The 9,689-nt window shown below is 40.0% G+C and overlaps 1 long non-coding RNA gene across 2 annotated transcripts; it reads left to right on the top strand.

Annotated features, from left to right (window-relative positions):
- Window positions 1–7,138: 7,138 nt before the first annotated feature.
- LOC310639737 lies at window positions 7,139–8,618 on the top strand. Of its 2 annotated transcripts, XR_014492390.1 has the most exons (4): window positions 7,139–7,507; window positions 7,617–7,828; window positions 7,921–8,007; window positions 8,113–8,618. It is a non-coding gene; the product is annotated as an uncharacterized lncRNA (long non-coding RNA). The 2 variants fall into 2 exon arrangements; XR_014492391.1 differs by lacking the exon at window positions 7,139–7,507 and having other exon boundaries at window positions 7,581–7,828.
- Window positions 8,619–9,689: the final 1,071 nt, after the last annotated feature.

Genomic DNA, 9,689 nt, shown 5'->3' with positions numbered 1-9,689 from the left:
TGTATTTGTTGTCCACTAAGACTTTCACTTAAACTTTTTAGTAAGATAGAAGAGGGAGAGACAAGGCTTCTCTTGCGACATACTTCCACTGTGCTAATACAAAGGGTGCTACCAGTCAGTTTGACCTCAAGCATAGTCAAAGTTCACCTTTACCTATGCTGGCTTGTGCAATAATATTCAGCAAGTTAAGTTTCCTAATCTAAATACTACTTTGTTGCCTGCGTCCACAAAAGATACCACATTTTATAAAATTATAACCTGAATATATGCAGCTCTGACCAGCATTTACGGGGAAATCAAAAACATCAGGATGTCACCAATGACCAGGCATTCCAAGGTTGCCATCTGGTCTTTTTTTACAAAATTAATAATGATCCCTTCCTGGCCTCCAGCAAACATCCTGGCTTTAACAACTGCACGGAATATCTTTCATTGTTGAGTATGGTATGTGAAATATAGGGAAAGAAATTTATTTATTCATTCTTCAATTTATATAGCTGCCCATCTGACAATGGCAATTCTGGATGCCTCACAATGTTTAAACAATTCAATCACATAACGTAAACCATGAATAAGAATATGGTAGCCTATATCTTGACCTGATGAACAATGGTTGTAGGAACTGAGTATGGCTAGTCTAAAGAAAAGAAGAGCTCTCTGTGTGTGTGACATGATACCAGTATTCCTGTATTTGAGGGGCTGCAACAAAGAAGAAGGGGTCTACTTATTTTTCAAAGCATCCCAGAAGGGCAAGACAAGAAACAACGGATGGAAACTAATCAAGGAGAGAAGCAACTTGGAATTAAGGAGAAACTTCCTAACAGTGAGAACAATTAACCAGTGGAACAGCTTGACCTCAGAAGTTGTGGGTGCTTCATCACTGGAGGTTTTTAAAAAGAGACTATAGTCACTTGTGTGAAATGGTGTAGACTAGAGTGTCCTACTTCAGCAGGGGATTGGACTAGAAGACCTTTTTCTAGGTCTATTCTGATTGATTATTGACATTGGGAGCATATTATACCTTTGTTGTGCTGAAGTGGTTACCAGTTCAGTTCCATGTACAATTTAAAGTGCTTGTGTTAGCGCCTAAAGGCCTTCATGGTTCACCACCTTGGTACCTCTGAGACCACCTCTTCCAACTCAATTTCACCTGCCCTGTTAGACAATGGGAGAGGGAATTTGCTGCTCCTTGCTGTCTCACATTTCATGAATGTCAGGAGAACTGAAGCTAGAAGGCGCTGCTTCTCCATAGCAATGTTGACACAATGCAGAGGGCTCCCATTAAGACCAGGCTGGCCACCTTCCTGTTAGGATTTAGAAAGTTTTTTAAAAAACAACTCTATCAAAGACCACTTCAGTAACATTACTTGCTCCTCTTGTTCATATTATTTTTGTCTCCTATTTTGTTTTTCTTTTGATTTGGATTATATTTTGTCTTAATTCTAGTGGGGTTTTTAATTGTGATTTTGTAACTGCTGACCCTAACCTTAAGTTTTGGGGTAGCATATGAATGGATGGATGGATGAAGACGTAAATTATAAGACAACCTGTGCAGTTCTTGTCAGAGCTGCTGTTAGACTAATTAACACAAAAACATATGGTGGAATTACCTACAATCTTTATTATTACCCAGGATCCTTTCTACATTTGGTGGGGGGACCACACATGAATCTTTTCAGAAACCAAACAGAAATATGAATCATTTCTGTGTTATCTAGGCATAGAAAGCAGCATGACTCAGAAAATAGGTTAGGCCCATTTTCTGTACAGAAATGCTTTCATGAAGAAATGCTCAAAATACATTCCAAAATGGCTGAAGCTCTTTTTTGCTTGCTGAGCTGAACAATCAACCAGGATTCTGAGAATAACTAAAGGAGAAATTACTTTTCTATACACACTTTCTGCTGCATTCTCATTCATTTATGGGTAATGTTCAACTTTCACTATCATTTAAATGCCTTCTGAATTTGACTAGAGGAGCTTCCTTTAGTTTTTTACTTGACATTTAACCTCTTGGGGCTGGAATCGCTCTCATTTGCCAACCAACTGGGGAACATCGTAGCAGGCAGCTGTCTCATTATTCTGGCTCCCTTCCTGACATCCTTATGGAGTTGTGGTTTCAAGACTGACAAGTGGAACGTTGCACTTTGATACAGAATTAAGTGAGGAAACCATCTCAGGGCCTGAAATAATGGGCAAGATTGACAGGCTGGTCAGAAAGGAAATGGCAGGAACACTCCCCTTATCTGGCTGAAGCAGGCACACAGCCTTGTTTGTCAAATTGTGGAAGCTGCCTCACACATTGTGTGCAAACAAGCAATCTCAGCAGTAAGATTTAGTTTGCTATTTATTTTCATAATAATCTCTTACCTGCCAAGACTTTTAGTCCAAATATCTTAGCACTTTTTTTACTGCACTGCATACAGGCTGAAATCTTCATCTGTCAGATATAACAGACTGGCAGAAGTTCTTCCACCCGTCTGTGAACCTAAAACCATGTTTGCATGCCTTCAATAATTGTCAGTTCGGAGAATGTATTGACAATTGGGACAGTCAGTTCATTCATTTTGAACAGGATTCCCCTCCCAATAAATTTCCTTATAATTTATTTTTATTTATTTTAATTCCATTTATATCCCGCCCTTCTCCGAAGACTCAGGGTGGCTTACAAGCTTAGCAGTAACAGGATACTTGCATCTTGCCAGATGTGTCAGCAAAATGATATAAACAAATGGCTTCATTTTCCATTCCTTTGAATTCTAATCCACTAAATGCAACATTCCTATATCTCTTTGCACTAATAATAAAGGAAAATAGAAATGAATAGTCTTTCTCTGGTCTGGGCAACCTGAACCAGATCAGACCTTGTTTCAGAGGAAACTTTTTTATTTTTAGGTCATTTACCCATCTAAACTGGGGCTTGCTTTTTATACTGTAACACCCCTAATTACAATTGTCAAAGAACAGCAACACAACATCCTGCTAGTCTGAAATGGGAAACAGAAGTATAATCTTGAGGTTTACCATAATTTAAAAACCAAAACTCAGAAAAAAAAACTTGCGGGCATCAGTTTATGGCCTCATTCCTAAACATTTGTTAATCATAATCCAGTTCATCCTATGCATGGTGTACAATGCTGAAAAAATACATACACAGACATACAGACATGTATCGAGACACAATTGTTGACCAGGAAGGAAAGGAAGAGGTATAGTGAAAAAAAATACAATGGTACCTAGGTAGTCATCCTTAATTAGTTCTGGGAGGCGTGATGAGTATCAAAAATGATAAATACCAAACAAACTTTTCCTGTAAGGAAAATTGTAACGAGTCACAAGTCAGTCAACACCAACAAGACTAGCTTGTGCATTGAGTACCAAACAAATGATGAGTATGGGACAAAATATTTGTGTCAAAGTGCATTGAGTACCAAATTCAATGTTTCAAAGCAGTTGAGTACTAAGGTACCACTGTAGCAGTTAACTCCAACATAGGTATTCTTGGATTGATGAGCTGTAAATATATGTGGAGCAATCTGAAACCTTAAGCTGTGTTTAATCTATAAGGTCTAATTGCATCTTTTAATGACCTTTAACTCAGCTGCTTTGCAATGAAATTGTTTTGTTGCAATTCTTTCATTGAAGGAATGTTGACACTCTTTGGAAAGAGTGAAGGGCATACAGGAGTAAAGAAATGTTTAGTGTGGGAAGACAGAAGTAGAAGGGAGCAGAATTACCATCCATCTCCAGAGGTTAAGCAACAGAGTGAGTTTAGGTAAGGAAGCCAGGGACTTAACCTCTGATATTTTTATATTCACTTACAAAGAATATGTATTTATCAATAGCTGGTATGAATATAGAAAGATAGGAAGGTAAGGATATTTTTCTTTTATTGGGATGGGGGGGCAGGGAATAGAGTGACAGATAAGTGAATATCTGTCTGTTTGGTAAAAGCCATGGTTTGTGCTTGGTGCAATGAGTGCCTGGCAATCATGTATGAAGTTACCCTTGAAATCAAGGTGAATAAACTGAACCTTATTACCGTCAATAAGGTATATAGTGTAGACAAAGTTTTCAGGATGTATTAGCGCAAAGCTGGGAGTTTTTGATTGTGAGCAATTTGATCATTTAAACAAAGGTAGATGGCTTTGTGATAATAGCGCAGATCAAATGGTAACTTACCTCCATGTTGCAAAGAACATGGGGGTCCCATACCATATAGATAAGCTGCTAAACATTGCTCAGAAAAAAGCAGTTATGGGTCACTTTGGTGTAATGACATTAAGGAAATATAACTGGCTAATTGAAAATTAAATTCAGGTGACTATATAGCAGACTGAAGTTCAGGAATGGCAAGGGAGCATTCATAGAAATACTTAGTGCAAGGGTGTCAAACTGCCGGCCCGTGGGGCAGTTGCATCATACGGATGCCGCATCCACCCCAGCTCCAGTAATGCAAAAAAAGTCACGATACGTCGCGACGTGACGTGGTGAGTTTGACACCCGTGACTTAGTGGGATACAAATGTGAATGTCTACCCTGTATTATTTGCATTTGACCTACTCTTCAACGATTAAAAAAAATGTCATAGAAAAAGCCAAGATCTGTTTCCTTTTGTTCTAGAATGCAGATCATGAAATGATGGTTTCAGTTCAAAAAACATATTCTGATTAATGTTAGCAAATTACCAGCAAATAATGCTGGCAATCAGTTGCATTTGTAGAGGAGGATAAGAGGATTCATGGTGATGCAAGCAGCATTGCAATGTCACGATCCAAACCCTGCTCCTTTTCTATGTGGATTAGGACATTCCACCCACACCCTAAAGGGAAGGAGCTTGTGAAACAATGCTGTGATTTTGCTTTTTTCATTCTGATGAAAGCAGAGAGACCTGGGACACTGCTGCTGTAATTATTATATTTCATATGCAATTAAAGATTGCACTGATGCATTTTGCATCAAGATGATAGCCATGTCTCAGCCTCGGTTCAGTACAGATGTTCCCAAGGGAAAGGCTAAATGATGAATGTGCACCTCTTAAACAGCATTGAAACATATGCAGCAATGAAGTAGATTTGAAGAATTAGCAGTGTAGATCCCATAGAACACTGGGCACATGTGCCAGAGGCGGCACTCAGAGCCCTTTCTGTTGGCACGCATGCCACCACCAGCAGTAGTAGGTCCATCAGGCCTCCCAGAGCAGGAGCCCCTCCCAGCACAATGGAGGCGAAGCAGCCGACTAGCCAGCTCGAGTAGAGGTGGCAGAGCAGAGGTCACCAACTATTGTTGATTGGTGGACTGGAAGAAAAGGGAGGGGGAAGCATTGTACATGCGTGCATGAACACATGGGGCCGCAAGCACATACGTGCTGCAAATGGGGCGGGGCTAGTGCCTGTGTGATACTCACTAGCCCTGCCCCGTTCTTGCATGGTGCAGCACCTTGTATCTGCACCCTGCGGTGCGGTGGCAGCCATTTTTGTGCCTTGCAGCACGGTGGCCCATTTTTGTAGCCCTGGGTTTTGCGTACCAGATGTGGCACTCAGAGGCACCTCCCTACCCCTCCCTGAGGGCACCACAATGCTGATGCAGCCCTGGAACTTTGTGATAAATAAGTGGGTTTTGGGTTGCGGTTTGGGCACTCGGTCTCTAAAAGCTTCACCATCGCTGCCATAGAAGGATTGCATTACATAATCTTTCTGTCCTGTCTCCTTGTTTCCTTCTTACAGATTTGCTTTGACGTGTCTAATGTTCCTTCTCTTTCTGGCTATAAGCTCTTTAAGAAAACAGGACATTTTTCTTTAAAGGGTTTTACTCAGTAAAATGCTAGCTTCTCTTATTATTTATTTAACAATCTTCAATAAACATAAATTGTGGAGGCATAATAACTTGATGGCCAATATCTGATGATCTAAAGTAGAAATCTTTTTCTACAAATGTCCTTTCTATCTCATGGTCTCCTTACGTTCATTTTTCTTCCACCTCTTTTCTCCCTTCCTGAATATCAGAATTATATATTTATATGATGATGTTGAAATGTACCGTATTTTCCGGCATATAAGACGACTGGGCGTATAAGACGACCCCCTACATTTCCTGTTAAATTATAGGGTTTGGGCTATACTCGCTGTATAAGACTACCTCTCTTCCAATGCACAGCAAATAAAAATTAAAAAAACATCAGATTTTATTTTAATATGGTAATTTTAATTCAAATGCTTATGACATGCAGGTACTTAGTAGGAAAACTGTCACTTATAAACATAAGGCTGTTTGTCATCAAACATGTAAACATAAAACAGTGCAAGTGGATTAAACATAATAATAATAATAATAATAATAATAATAATAATAATAATAATAATAATAATAATAATAATAATAATAATAAGAAGAAGAAGAAGAAGAAGAAGAAGAAGAAGAAGAAGAAGAAGAAGAAGAAGAAGAAGTTGGAAGGGACCTTGGAGGTCATCTAGTCCAACCCCCTGCTAAGGCAGGAAACCCTATACCATTTCAGACAAATGGCTGTCCAGTCTCTTCTTAAAAACTTCCAGTGTTGGAGCATTCACCACTTCTGGAGGCAGGTTGTTCCACTGGTTAATTGTTCTAACTGTCAGGAAGTTTCTCCTTAGTTCTAGGTTGCTTCTCTCCTTGACTAGTTTCCATCCATTGCTAGTAGTATAAGTACATACAAACTTTTAATGGATCTTATCAGTAGTTTTGATCAGTGACGTCATCAAAGTAAACAAAGCCACGTGCTGATTACGTCACCAGGCCATGCCCATAAATGGAAGTGACGTTCGCACCCCTCCTCCCCGGAAGTGACGTGCATAATCCACACCCCACCCCTCATGGTACAGGACTCACAAGGCCATAACCCTAGCCGGATATGACGTGTCTGCCCAACCCCATCAAAATAAGCATGGGTAACCCTAGCAGATAAGGTGTGATATAAGGTGATAGCCCTATTTCCAGATGGTGCTTGCCAAACCTAATCCCATCAACAAACATGTGGCGGTCAAGCTTCTGTGTACTTGATTACATTAGCCCTAGACTAATTCCATGGACGTGCAAATCCAAAAGAAACCTGTGTTTTTGGGAAACAAAACCCTGCTTTTGGGGGGGTGATAATTAAAAAAAGCTTTTTATTTCTAATCATTCTAGCCTAATGATGCTTTTAATTTTTGTGGAGTTTTAAAAATCAATACCTCAAAAGCTGGGGGTGGGGGGGAAAAAGGATCACCTAAAAGGCTTCCAGGGTTTGCATTTAAACCAGGCAATTTTAAAAACATTTTCCCTGAATGTAGGGGGAAAAAACCACAGGCCTTTTAAAGCCCACAGCTGGTTTTTTACCTTTGTAAAAATCTAAAGACTTATATTTTGGCATTTGCAACTCCCTCGAATTCATATGTACGCGTAACCGTTCATAGCAGAGATTTAATAAAATTTATTCTAACCTTACAGCAAAAGCGAAGCGTTTCTGAATGGCCAGAACAGATTGATGTATTAGGTATGTGTATTGTGGGCATGTCTGGACATGACCTGTAAGATCTTGCTATAGAGCATGCGCGTGGCCACAGACAACTCGGAAACTTTAAAGCGTAGATCTATTTTAACAGCGTCATGGGAACTTGTGAAGGAAATAATAAAAAGGGTGTAGAACCTGCTGCATCTTGGTTGGCGACACAATCTCTTTGGAAAGATTTCCATAAGATGAGCTGTGATGTTCGTGATGAAACCCCGGACTACTCCTGGTCTACCTTGTCTGAATGTCGCTTGCCCTGTTGTAACGTGCGGGAGATGGCGTGTCGTGAAGATGAGGCCATACCGCGTAAGTAAAAACCTGTTATGTGTTCAAATGTGTAAAGCGCGATAACCCCACCGTTAACAATGTGATTGCTAATGGCTAAATACATTTTCCAGGTTCTGTTCCGGGGTATAGCTATAATGCCGGCGCCTCCTTAATAACAAACGTCTCAAGTGATGAAGAGGATGCAGAGGTCGATCTAGGTAAATGAATTGTCTTTTTACTATGCATGCTGCCGTTAATATTATATAATAAAAGGAGAGTTAAAGAAGGTTTTACTAATGGATTATTTTTGCGTTTTTAAACAGGTGGGTACCCCGGATATTACCTAGCCCCGTCTCTGTCTGATTGTCCATGCTGTCTACAGATTGATCTCAAAAGAGATACTCCAAATGACTGCTATATAGAATGTGATTGTGGCGCATCGAATTGTATATGTACAATGCCTACAGAGAATGAAGATACTGATGATACAGATGACCCCGGTAATGATAGTAATGATGAAGGATATTATTCTGTAAATGAACGTGATGATAATTGCGTCTAAATTACAAATAAAAGGTTTGTGCTAAAGCGCAGTGTGTTTATTGTAAGGTTTGAACGGTGCAGAATGAAGTGTGAAAATGTACTAAAGGAACTGTATTATACGCCGGAAGGTCCAGGTAGCTATGGTGGAGTAAAACCCCTATTTGAGGCTGGGAGGAAACGCTTTAAAAACTTAACCTTGAGGCAAGTCAAGACATGGCTTTCCGGTCAAGAAGCTTATACCCTGCATAAGCCTGCAAGAATAAAATTCTCCAGGAACGCTACAATAGTTTCCTGCATAGATTGCCAATGGCAGGCTGACCTTGTGGATTTATCAGGATTTGCCTCTGAAAACAGCGGCACAAAATTTATTTTAACGGTAATCGATGTACTTTCCAAATATGCTTGGGCAGTCTGTTTAACCGATAAGTCTGGACGAGGGGTTGCCGGTGCTTTCCAAAGTATATTCCAATCAGGAAGGGCGCCCAGAAAGCTGCAGTCAGATGCCGGGAAAGAGTTTTTAAACAAGCCTGTAAAGAAGCTTTTTGAACGCTATGGCATACATCACTTTGTCACACATAGTGAAACTAAAGCAGCGGTTATAGAGAGGTTTAATAGAACTCTGAAAAACAAGCTGTGGAGATTTTTCACAGCTAAAAATACGCACAGGTATGTGGATGTATTACCAGCCCTCATGCGGAGTTACAATAGCGCTTACCATCGCAGTATCCGGACAGCCCCCAACATGGTGAAACACTCTAATGAAAAAGATGTGTGGATGCGTCTATATGGGAATATTTTAAAATCGGACAGAAAGGCAGAAAACTTTAATGTGGGGGATCACGTTAGGATATCCAGGCTAAAGGGGAAGTTTGAAAAGGGGTATCAGCAAACCTTTACAGATGAAATATTTATCGTCAAAGAAAGGGTTAGGCGGAGAGAAAGGGATGTATATAGATTAATGGATTATGCAGAAGAGCCGGTACAAGGGTCTTTTTACCCAGAAGAGCTGCAAAAAATTCCTAGTGATCAAGAACGCGTCTACAGAATTGAAAAAATATTACGGAAAAGAGGGAGGGGTAAACAAAGAGAATTCCTGGTTAAATGGCAGGGGTGGCCAGAAAAGTTCAACAGTTGGATTAAGGAGTCTGAAGTACAACATCTTTGATATGGAGGAGTTTTACATCACCCTACCCAGCAATGCATCAGCAGCAATTTTCCCCCAAAACAAAAATTCTAATTTTACCATACAATTAGCGAGAGCGCTGGATCTTCCAGGAGCGTGGGAAGTAGCGCTAGCAGAGATACAGTATCCGCATAGTTGGTACACATTAACTTCACCTGGATATTTTGAAATTGC

The sequence above is a fragment of the Vipera ursinii genome (assembly GCF_947247035.1).
Source record: "Vipera ursinii genome assembly, chromosome: 4".
Classification (NCBI taxonomy): Eukaryota; Metazoa; Chordata; class Lepidosauria; order Squamata; family Viperidae; genus Vipera; species Vipera ursinii.
This window is presented reverse-complemented; position numbering and strand designations above follow the sequence as displayed.